The sequence below is a fragment of the Harmonia axyridis genome, chromosome 3, assembly GCF_914767665.1.
Source record: "Harmonia axyridis chromosome 3, icHarAxyr1.1, whole genome shotgun sequence".
Lineage (NCBI taxonomy): Eukaryota > Metazoa > Arthropoda > Insecta > Coleoptera > Coccinellidae > Harmonia > Harmonia axyridis.
The window spans coordinates 21,798,041-21,807,308 of record NC_059503.1 but is presented as its reverse complement, the minus strand read 5'-3'; positions in this window follow the sequence as shown (position 1 = coordinate 21,807,308).

The window sequence follows — 9,268 nt, the reverse complement described above, 5'->3', positions numbered from 1 at the left end:
GTTACGAATAGAAAGGCAGAAAAGACCCAACTTAAGGAATATCATGTGCAAGATACAAAGAAAAAATCGAAGTTAACGCGAACTAGACAAACGATCAAGAAATCGAAAGGAAAAAAAGGGACGAAAAAATTATTGGATCCATTGAAGAGGGAGATTATGAAGATGCCAGGTGCGAGTCTTCTTGTTGATAAAATATAAGAAAAGGAAAACACTTTTAGTTCATCTTTCAGTTTGGGAGCCAAAAGGTGTTACTATCCAAACATTTCAATTTTTTCGACAATGTGGCCAATGATTGTGATTATAGGATAGTTTATTTGAACTGTCGTTCAATAAAGGCTAAAATAGACCAAATAGCATAATTTCTCAATGAAAATGTCATAAATTTTGTGATATTCACGGAAACTTGGATGTCTGAAAGTAATTATTCTCAATATACCTAGTTTCAAAGTTGCATCATTTTTTGCTAGATACAACGCGGCACACGGAGGTGTTGCTATGATAGTAAAAGATCATCACGATACATCGATTATTGAAGACTTAAAGAAATGTGAATTGGAGGGAAACTTCGAAGTGACAGGCATTGAAATAAATCAATGGAATATTGAATATTTGAGAATTTTCAAGTCATTGGAAGAAGCTAGAAAGGAATACTATTCAAAGCGAATAAGTCAATTCGAGAATAAACAGAAAGTAAAATCGTCAATTCCCTCATGAAAAAAAGGACATTAAGAATGCAGTGGACCCGGAAGAATTCTACAAGTTCCTTGATAAGTTGAATGATGACTCTCAATATATTGACTTAGATCAGTCTGAACAATATCTTAATAAAGTGAAAATAAGGAGTGTTGAATCATTTTTCTTAGATCCGGCAACACCAGATGAAGTGAAAATGATAACAAATTCACTGAAAGGCAAACTTACTTCAGATACATATGGTTTATCCACTTGTATTCTGAAAGATATTATAAATGTTATCGCGAAACCTCTCACTATCATTATCAACAGATGTTTCGAAGAAGGTGTTTTCCCGGAATCCCAAAAGAAAGCGAAAATCATTCCTGTTTATAAACAAAGCGGCAAAAATAACATGCCACATAACTACAGACCGATTTCTATTCTTCCAGCATTATCAAAAATCATAGAGAGTTTGATAAAGAATAGATTAATGAAAAACATGGAAACACATAAATATTTAACAAATAAACAGTATGAATAAAGAGAGAAAAAGTCGACTATTACATCACTGATAGAAGTATTAGAAAAAATTACGGAAAGTCTTGATGACGGCAACAAGGTAAAACTGAGCTTATGCGATCTGTCGAAGGCTTTCGATAATGTTTCTCACTAAATCCTCTTGAGAAAATTAGAATATTATGGAATACGAGGCCTGCCTCTTAAACTGATCGATTCATATATGGAAAATAGACAACAATATGTTCTAGTCAATAATAAATCTTCATTGTATATATGAACGATCTACCCTGCAATATAACATGTGAAAATGTGTGTAATTATGCGGATGGCACCTCATTCTCGAAAGCCTGTAAAAACTCAGAGTCACTCAGAACAAAGACACATAAAACTCTTCGATAAGCTAAGTCTTGGTTCAATTCCAACGGCCTCTTCTTGAATCTAGAAAAAATTGAAATATTGGAAATAGACATGAGGCTGAGAACTACACAGTGTCGAAAGCGTGAAATTTCTTGGAATAGAAATTCATGAAAACTTCAAATTCAGTTGTCACATAGAAAAGGTGGTAGACAAGTTATCGTCTACAATATTTCTGCTCTCCAGGCTGAAAAAAATTACCCAAGACAACATCTTGGTAAATACTTATTTCGCTCTATTCAATAGGTGTATGTCTTATGCCATAATTATCTGGGGCGATGTATCGGAGGCAGATCTGGTTTTCCTGAAGCAGAAGAGAGCCATAAGAACAATTGCGGGTATTAATAACACCATTTCCTGCAGGGAATATTTCAAAAATTTAAGAATACTTACCTTCTATTGCCAGTTAATTTTTTCATGTCTAAATTACATCCATGAAAATAAACACTTATATTTTACGACGGGCGAATTTCATCAATACGCTACACAAAAAGCCACTAACTATCTAAGCATAAAATTATATAACCATCTTCCTGTGGACTTCAAAACTCAAGATGGTTTCAAGAGACTCCTCCGAAATTTGATGATTTCGAAGGCCTTTTATTCTATTGAGGAGTTTCTGTCCGATGTACTTCAGTAAGATTCTCAATACTCTTAATGAATATGATAATATATGTGTATTCATTTTTGATACTATTTTCTGTTTCAAATGTTTTGGTATTTATTTTACTATTAATTGTTACCTTTGGCTTTGCAACTATTTGTGAAATAAATTTAATATGATTGGATTTGAAACGAACTATAAATCATTAGGTAGTTAACAAAGTTAGAATTAAAAGTGCAGATTATTTATTTATACATTTAAGCATAAACGCACTCGCCATTTTAAAAATATCATCGATTAATAATGATATTTAAATGGTGCCTTGTTTAAATTGAATTGTTTTGTTAACGACTTTCAATTTGTTTCCATCTAAGAAAAACCAATTCTCGAAATGGGTGGTAACTATAATAATGTAATGAACTCGCAATCCCTACGCCACTGCCTATTTCTAGAAGGTACCGGACGCACCGAGAGCTTGATAGAAAGATCAAGTCCCTTCTGGAGAGAGATGCCAGAGGTATATAACCAATGGAAGCCGCAGAGGAGGGCAGTGTCGTCGTAAACGGCATTCAGTGCTCAAGTAGAAATAAGTGGTGGAAATAAATTAATGTAGTAGTTGAAATAAATCAGCTGTAAATAGTTTTTTAGGGTTTTGTATCTGAAATAAATCACCAATTCAATCAACCAAAAAATATTAAAATACTAAAATTGATGTCAAAGAAAGGAAAAACTTAAAATTTGAAAAAAGTTATATAGTATTCTGAGACAACCTCTGGACGGCAGACGGATTGTTTTATTCGACTTTCGGATTCTGCACAATCCAAAGTGTTAACTATGAAAAATAGTGGATTTGAATTTACTTTTTCCTGAAACGATGTCAAATAATCATTATTCGAAATGATGAACTAAAATGAGAAAACCATTGACTGACGTTAAGTTAGAAGCTTTTGCTCCCTTTTCAAATTCGTATTCCTAAAATTTTTTATGAAATTTCTTATTTGCATTTTAGCTTCAATATCTAAATCATTCCTCTACACAAACCTGCAGTCATAAGTTTCTGTCTGTGAAACGCCATGAAAACGTAGAATCACGTGATACTGTGGACCCTATGTCATTTTTCAAATTTTTGAAATAACAAAAATATTTATAGATAAAATTAATGAATGAGTAGGCAATTCAAAGGTTGGATATTTTTCCATTTCGATACTGAGTATTCCTAAATTGGTTGCAAATAACAAAAAAAAAATCGAAACGAATCAGTACTTTCTCCGAAAGTTATTGTGAAGGAATATATCCATATCCATCAGAAAAACTTGAACATGTACACAAAAATATCAATGAAATCGGAGGGATGGTTTTTTTCAAATAAACTTTTCTCACCAAATTTTGCATTTACATTCTTTTCATTATCATATAACTGGTTTCTAAATGCCAGTTCGGTTGGATGGGTATCTTTTATATTATTAAGAAAATAAATTTCATGAGGGTGGAAGCATCAAAGGAATTCTGCCCATTAACTAAGGGAAAATATTGTCTTCATCAATCAAAAAACTACAGACATGTGCCTTGAAATAAACGCGCAAAAAAAATAATAGTAAAATTAAGCTTTTTTTAACCATCGAAAATGAAATGTGAATGAACTGTGTGAAAAACACATGTACTTTCGTGAGAATTGATAAATTAGCATTATAATCACAAAAGTGTTTCCACTGATATTGAAATGGTGGCTAAGTAATAAATACTCCGAAATAAAAAAATTTACCCAATAGTATATTATTATATCCAATGTAATGTAATAAACCTAATCTTAGCATACATTTTCTATAATCTCATTGGGAAAATTAGATTGAAGTTCAATTTATAGGGTTAGGACCATTAACATCAGGTGACCAATTTGGACTGAGCCAACATTTCGTCTATATATTTAGACTACAGAATTAGTTGTTTTATATTTATTATTCATTCCGAAAATAAAATACAAAGTTTTCTTTTGTTATATTTTTTATTGAAATAGTGTTTTATATTTTAGCGTTGACAAGAGGTTTATCTCAGATCCAAAGCATTGCTAAAGTAATAAAATAAATTTAATATCGAAACAAGTCCAAATTCGTATTAAATTCGGTGTTTTCATGTCTTAGAGTAAACATGTTGAAGTTCAAATTGTAGTGTTACGTCTAAAGGCCAGTTTCATAATTCATGCTAAAAGGCCCCTCTTGGTAAAGACCGCTTCATTAGAAAGTCGCCTTCATATGGAGCTTTATTTTATTCGTGAGTGTCAAATTTCCTCGGTTTGGCTATTATGAGAATTTGTGATTTATTGTTTGCATTTGGTAATATCTCAATATTGGGCACAGATCGGTGGATTGCCCAATTGATGAATCAGTTCTTCGTAAAAATTCCAATATTCTGAGAGGTCTCACAGAGCTTAGGAGAATCGGGATAAAAAACATTAAACAAAAAATGTATTTCCTACAGACATTAAAAATATGCTCGATTATGCGACACGTTTCGACTTGTTTGGCTGGGTTTGGAATACACTCAATTAACTACTGACTTCGAGTTATAGAGCTAATTTTTGTGTGTCTTCGACAAATAGAGGTAAAAATGGTCAAATATATCCGTAAACTCATTTCCAGTTATGCATGGAAATCTTTTCGGCTTCGACGGGTTTTTCCAAGGGGATTGAATTGGAAATAATTCCATAATCTATGAGTGTGAAAATAGTGTCAGGAATGATCGCTTCACGAACGAGAGTTTTTCTTCTTCTTCTTCTTCAGGTGCCATCTCCTCTCAGAAGGTTGGCTATCAAAATGGCTACCTTCATCTTTGACACTGCAGCCCTAAACAACTCAACAGAACTGCACTTGTACCATTGTCTCAAGTTGTTTAACCAGGAGATTCGCCTTCTTCCAATGTTCCTTCTTCCCTGTATCTTTCCCTGTATCACTATCTGCAATAAGGTATATTTCTCCCCTCTCAGCACATGACCCAGATACTGCAACTTTCCAATCTTCACCCCGTTCAGTATTTCTCTCTCTTTACCTCTTCTTTATTTGATACTTTGTCTATCCACCTTATTTTGAGTATTCTCCTGTATGTCCACATTTCGAAGGCCTCCAGGCGATTACTAATATCCTGTTTTATTGAGAGTTTTTAAGCTGTTGAAATTTCCATTTTCAGTTATTAAATATTGCTAAACGTTCAAGCGAAGTCCTTAAATTTCGTTCTGACATAAATGGATTGGTAAATGTTAAACACAAATTTTTATTAACAATTTTGTAAAAAATGTATCAACCCTCCCCTCCCCAGTCTCCCCTATTATTATTTTACGTTAGAGTGATTTTTGCAAAATGTGTCTGAGTCCGCTTCTGCACCGCTCGTATCATATCGGATCGGCATACACAAACTAATACTAAGCATAATATATCCCCAGCATCAATATGATTGTCAACAACGCGCCGACCTGGCACAATAGTGGAAATTGGTTGAGGTTCGAAGAAAGTCGGAATTGTTCGTGTGAACTCGTAGTGTGTTCAATTACTTACTACACCTAATTATCGGCTGAACAGCAAATGTACGTTTATAATCTGCCAGAGTTTCGATCTGGAAATCTCGAAACCAACTGAGCGCCGTCAACAGTCTCGCATCTTTCTCTAGAATAAAACGACAAGTTTGATTGGCGTTATATTCAGGTATCGCCGTCTCTGTCCTGATGCGCTACGTTCAGTTCACGAAAACTGGTTATCATTGAAACAGGCAGTAATCATGCGTTAAAACGTTTAACTTGCAGTGCTTAGTAGCGTAAATGTCATTTTCGTGTGCGTTTGCCCCGTACTGCACGGTTGCCTATATCGAACTGCGATTGATATACATAGATACTAGATAGTGTGCGTAAACTATCATCTGGCGTCCGAAGCAATGATGGGCGTTTTTCAAGAGCTTCAGAACTTTTAGTGATAATACAAGATAGAAATATTGTTTTCATAAACTTTTTATTATGTATTATAGTCTGGTAGATAATTAAATGGCATTTATTTTTTAAATACCTATGATTTTCGACATATGTCTGCTGCGGCTACGAAGTACTTAGTCCATTCAATCAGTCCAATTTTTCACTCCTTTTTTCAATGAATCTGGCTGTATGGTGGCAATGCTGGTTTAAATATTGGCTTTCAATCAGGGGCGGATCCAGGCGATTTTTGAGGGGGCCAAAGAAAGTCACGGCTCATATAGGTTAGCAAAATAGCGGATTTTTTTGTTGGTACCTACTAGGTCGAGTGTTTTTTATAGAAAGATGGATTTTAGTAAATAATATCATTTTCAGTTTCCAAAATTTTTGTAGGACAAAAACAAGTTCAAAAAATTTCACATATTTCATAAAAATATGTGGATTTATTTCATAAGAAAACTTAGGCGCAAGAAAGTATAAGGTGTAGTGAAAAGAAATCGTTTATTTTCGCATGAAGAACAATTACCATAGTTAGAATGATCCAATTTAGGTCAAATATGTGCTGTTTTGTTCGATGAATACAGATCCGAGTTGTGCTTTAGAAAAGCAGCTCTACTTAGATAATTCCTTGACAATCCCACTAAACACCAATCAAAACCTTCCTGGCCGTTTTCGACGTCTCACCGCGTTTCGACCACGACCGTTTTTGCTTGACGTTGTCGTGAATGATCCACTTTTCATCAAGCATTTCAAAAATGGGACGATTTTGTTGCGATTTAGCAGTAATTCTCAGTGGGAATTCGGTCCATGCGGTTTTTTGCGTCAACTCGTATGGTACCCATACATCTACTTCTTGAGACCAGCCTTATGCGAATAGTGTTCCAAACGGTTTATTGTGCACTCTAAAGCTCTTGAACAATCGAAACAGGACTCGACAATGTCCATATTTTCGACAATTGGCCTTCCAGTGCGTGGTACATATTTGGACCCCCCCCCTAAATTCTGCTGGCTCCCACTAAAATTTGACATACTAAGAGTAAAAGATTAGCAGAACTATAGTTTTGCTTTACTTTGGCCCCCCAAAAAAACGTCACCCCTGTTTTTGAAAACTGGCATCGCCACTGCCGGTTTATCATAGTCAAACACATTTTTTTGGCAAAATTAGATTTTATTATTCAGCATAATTGCCTTCGAGGGCGATACAGCGATTATAGCGATCTTTCAACTTTTCGATACCATTTTTGTACTATGATTTGTCTTTCGCTTCAAAATAGACCTCAAATTCGGCGATCATCTCTTCATTGGCGCTAAATTTCTTTCCAGCGAGCATTCTTTTGAGGTCTGAGATCAGGAAAGAGTCACTGGGGGCTAGATCTGTCGAATACGGTGGATGCAGAAACAATTCGAAGCCCAATTCATGCAATTTTGCCATTGTTTTCCTTGATTTGTGACACGGCGCATTGTCTTGCCGAAACAGCACCTTCTTTTCTTCAAATGGGGCCGTTTTTTAAAGATTTTATCCTTAAAACAACCCAATAATGCTACATAATAATCGTTCTTGAAGGTCTGACCCTTTGGGAGGTAATCAATGAATATTATACCTTGCGCATCCCAGAATACTGATGCCATAGCCCATAACCTTGCCAGTTGACTGTTGTGTTTTTCTCGCTTTAAATTCGGTTCCTCGTGTGCAGTCCACTCAGCTGACTGTAATGATGAGTGAAATGACGGAGCCATCTTTCATCTATTGTCACATATCGACGCAAAAATTCAGGTTTATTGCACAGCTCCAACCACTGCTCAGAATCATTAAGACGTTGTTCCTTTGGATCGATTGTGAGCTCACGTGGCACCCATTTTTCACACAGTTTTCTCATGTACAAATATTCGCGAATGTTATGATGTACTCGTTCAGATGATATCTTCACAATGTCTGCTATCTCGATCAACTTCACTTTACAGCCATTCAAAATTATTTTGTGAACTTTTTTCGTCGTGACAGCCTCTTTTGGGCGTCTATTGCGTTCGTCGTCTTCGGTGCTCATTTCACCACGTTTGAAGCATACCAATCAATGATGGTTGATTTTCTTAGTGCAGACTCCGGAAACTCTTCATCAAGCCAAGATTTTGCTTAAACTGTATTTTTTTCCTTCAAAAAGCAATATTTTATCACAAACTAATGGTCGGACTGCTGTCAAATTTTGAGACGTATCGTTTGAAGGTTGGTACTAAATGAAAATCATATGGATTCAATACTAGCACCTCCATCTGTGCATCAGACCGGGGACTTTTCAATTGGCCTAATACGTCAAAACGTTATAATTATTATTATTATTATTGTTTCAGTAAGAGTAGATGTACAAATACCTATAAACTCAAACTTAAAAAAAATAACATTCGGAAACTAAATATAACTCAAAGCAAAAATTATGGTTTACAATGACAAAAAAATTTGGACGTATTATTCTCGAGGTTGGGTAATCCATCGGTCATATCCATTCTTGAAGGCGTTGGTGGAGGTTGCATCTACAAGATCACTCGGTAGACTGTTCCATAAGTGGAACACCCTATTTGTGAGGAACTGCTGACTCTGAGGCGTGCGGAACTTTTCTCTCCTAAGCTTAGGTGATTGTGGTTTCTGGAAAACAAGCGACGGATATCGTCGTCAAAATGATTGCGAAGGGCTTTGAAGGTAAAAATGATATCGCCTCTTGTTCTCCTGTCTTCAAAGTTTGGCAAACTGAAGAGTTGCAGTCTTTCTTCATAAGAGGGTCTAATGGGTCCATAAGGAAATCGAGTTACCCACCGTTGAACCGACTCCAGAAGAGCTGCGTCCGCTCGAGATGAAGGCCACCACGCTGGTCCTGCATATTCCAGAATAGGTCGCACATAATATTTTATTAGTTTACTGAGCGTAGCATTGTTACAGCCGTTAAAAGATTTTGTTATGATATAATTACCTATAAGACAAAAAATGTCAAATTTTACAATGTCAATATCAGTTTTCATCTGGCTATATCAGCCAATTTTCAATACATAATTAGTAGCTCTTGTACTACGAATTCCGCGAAGGATATGCGGAACGAATTCCCGTCACTAAGGCGATG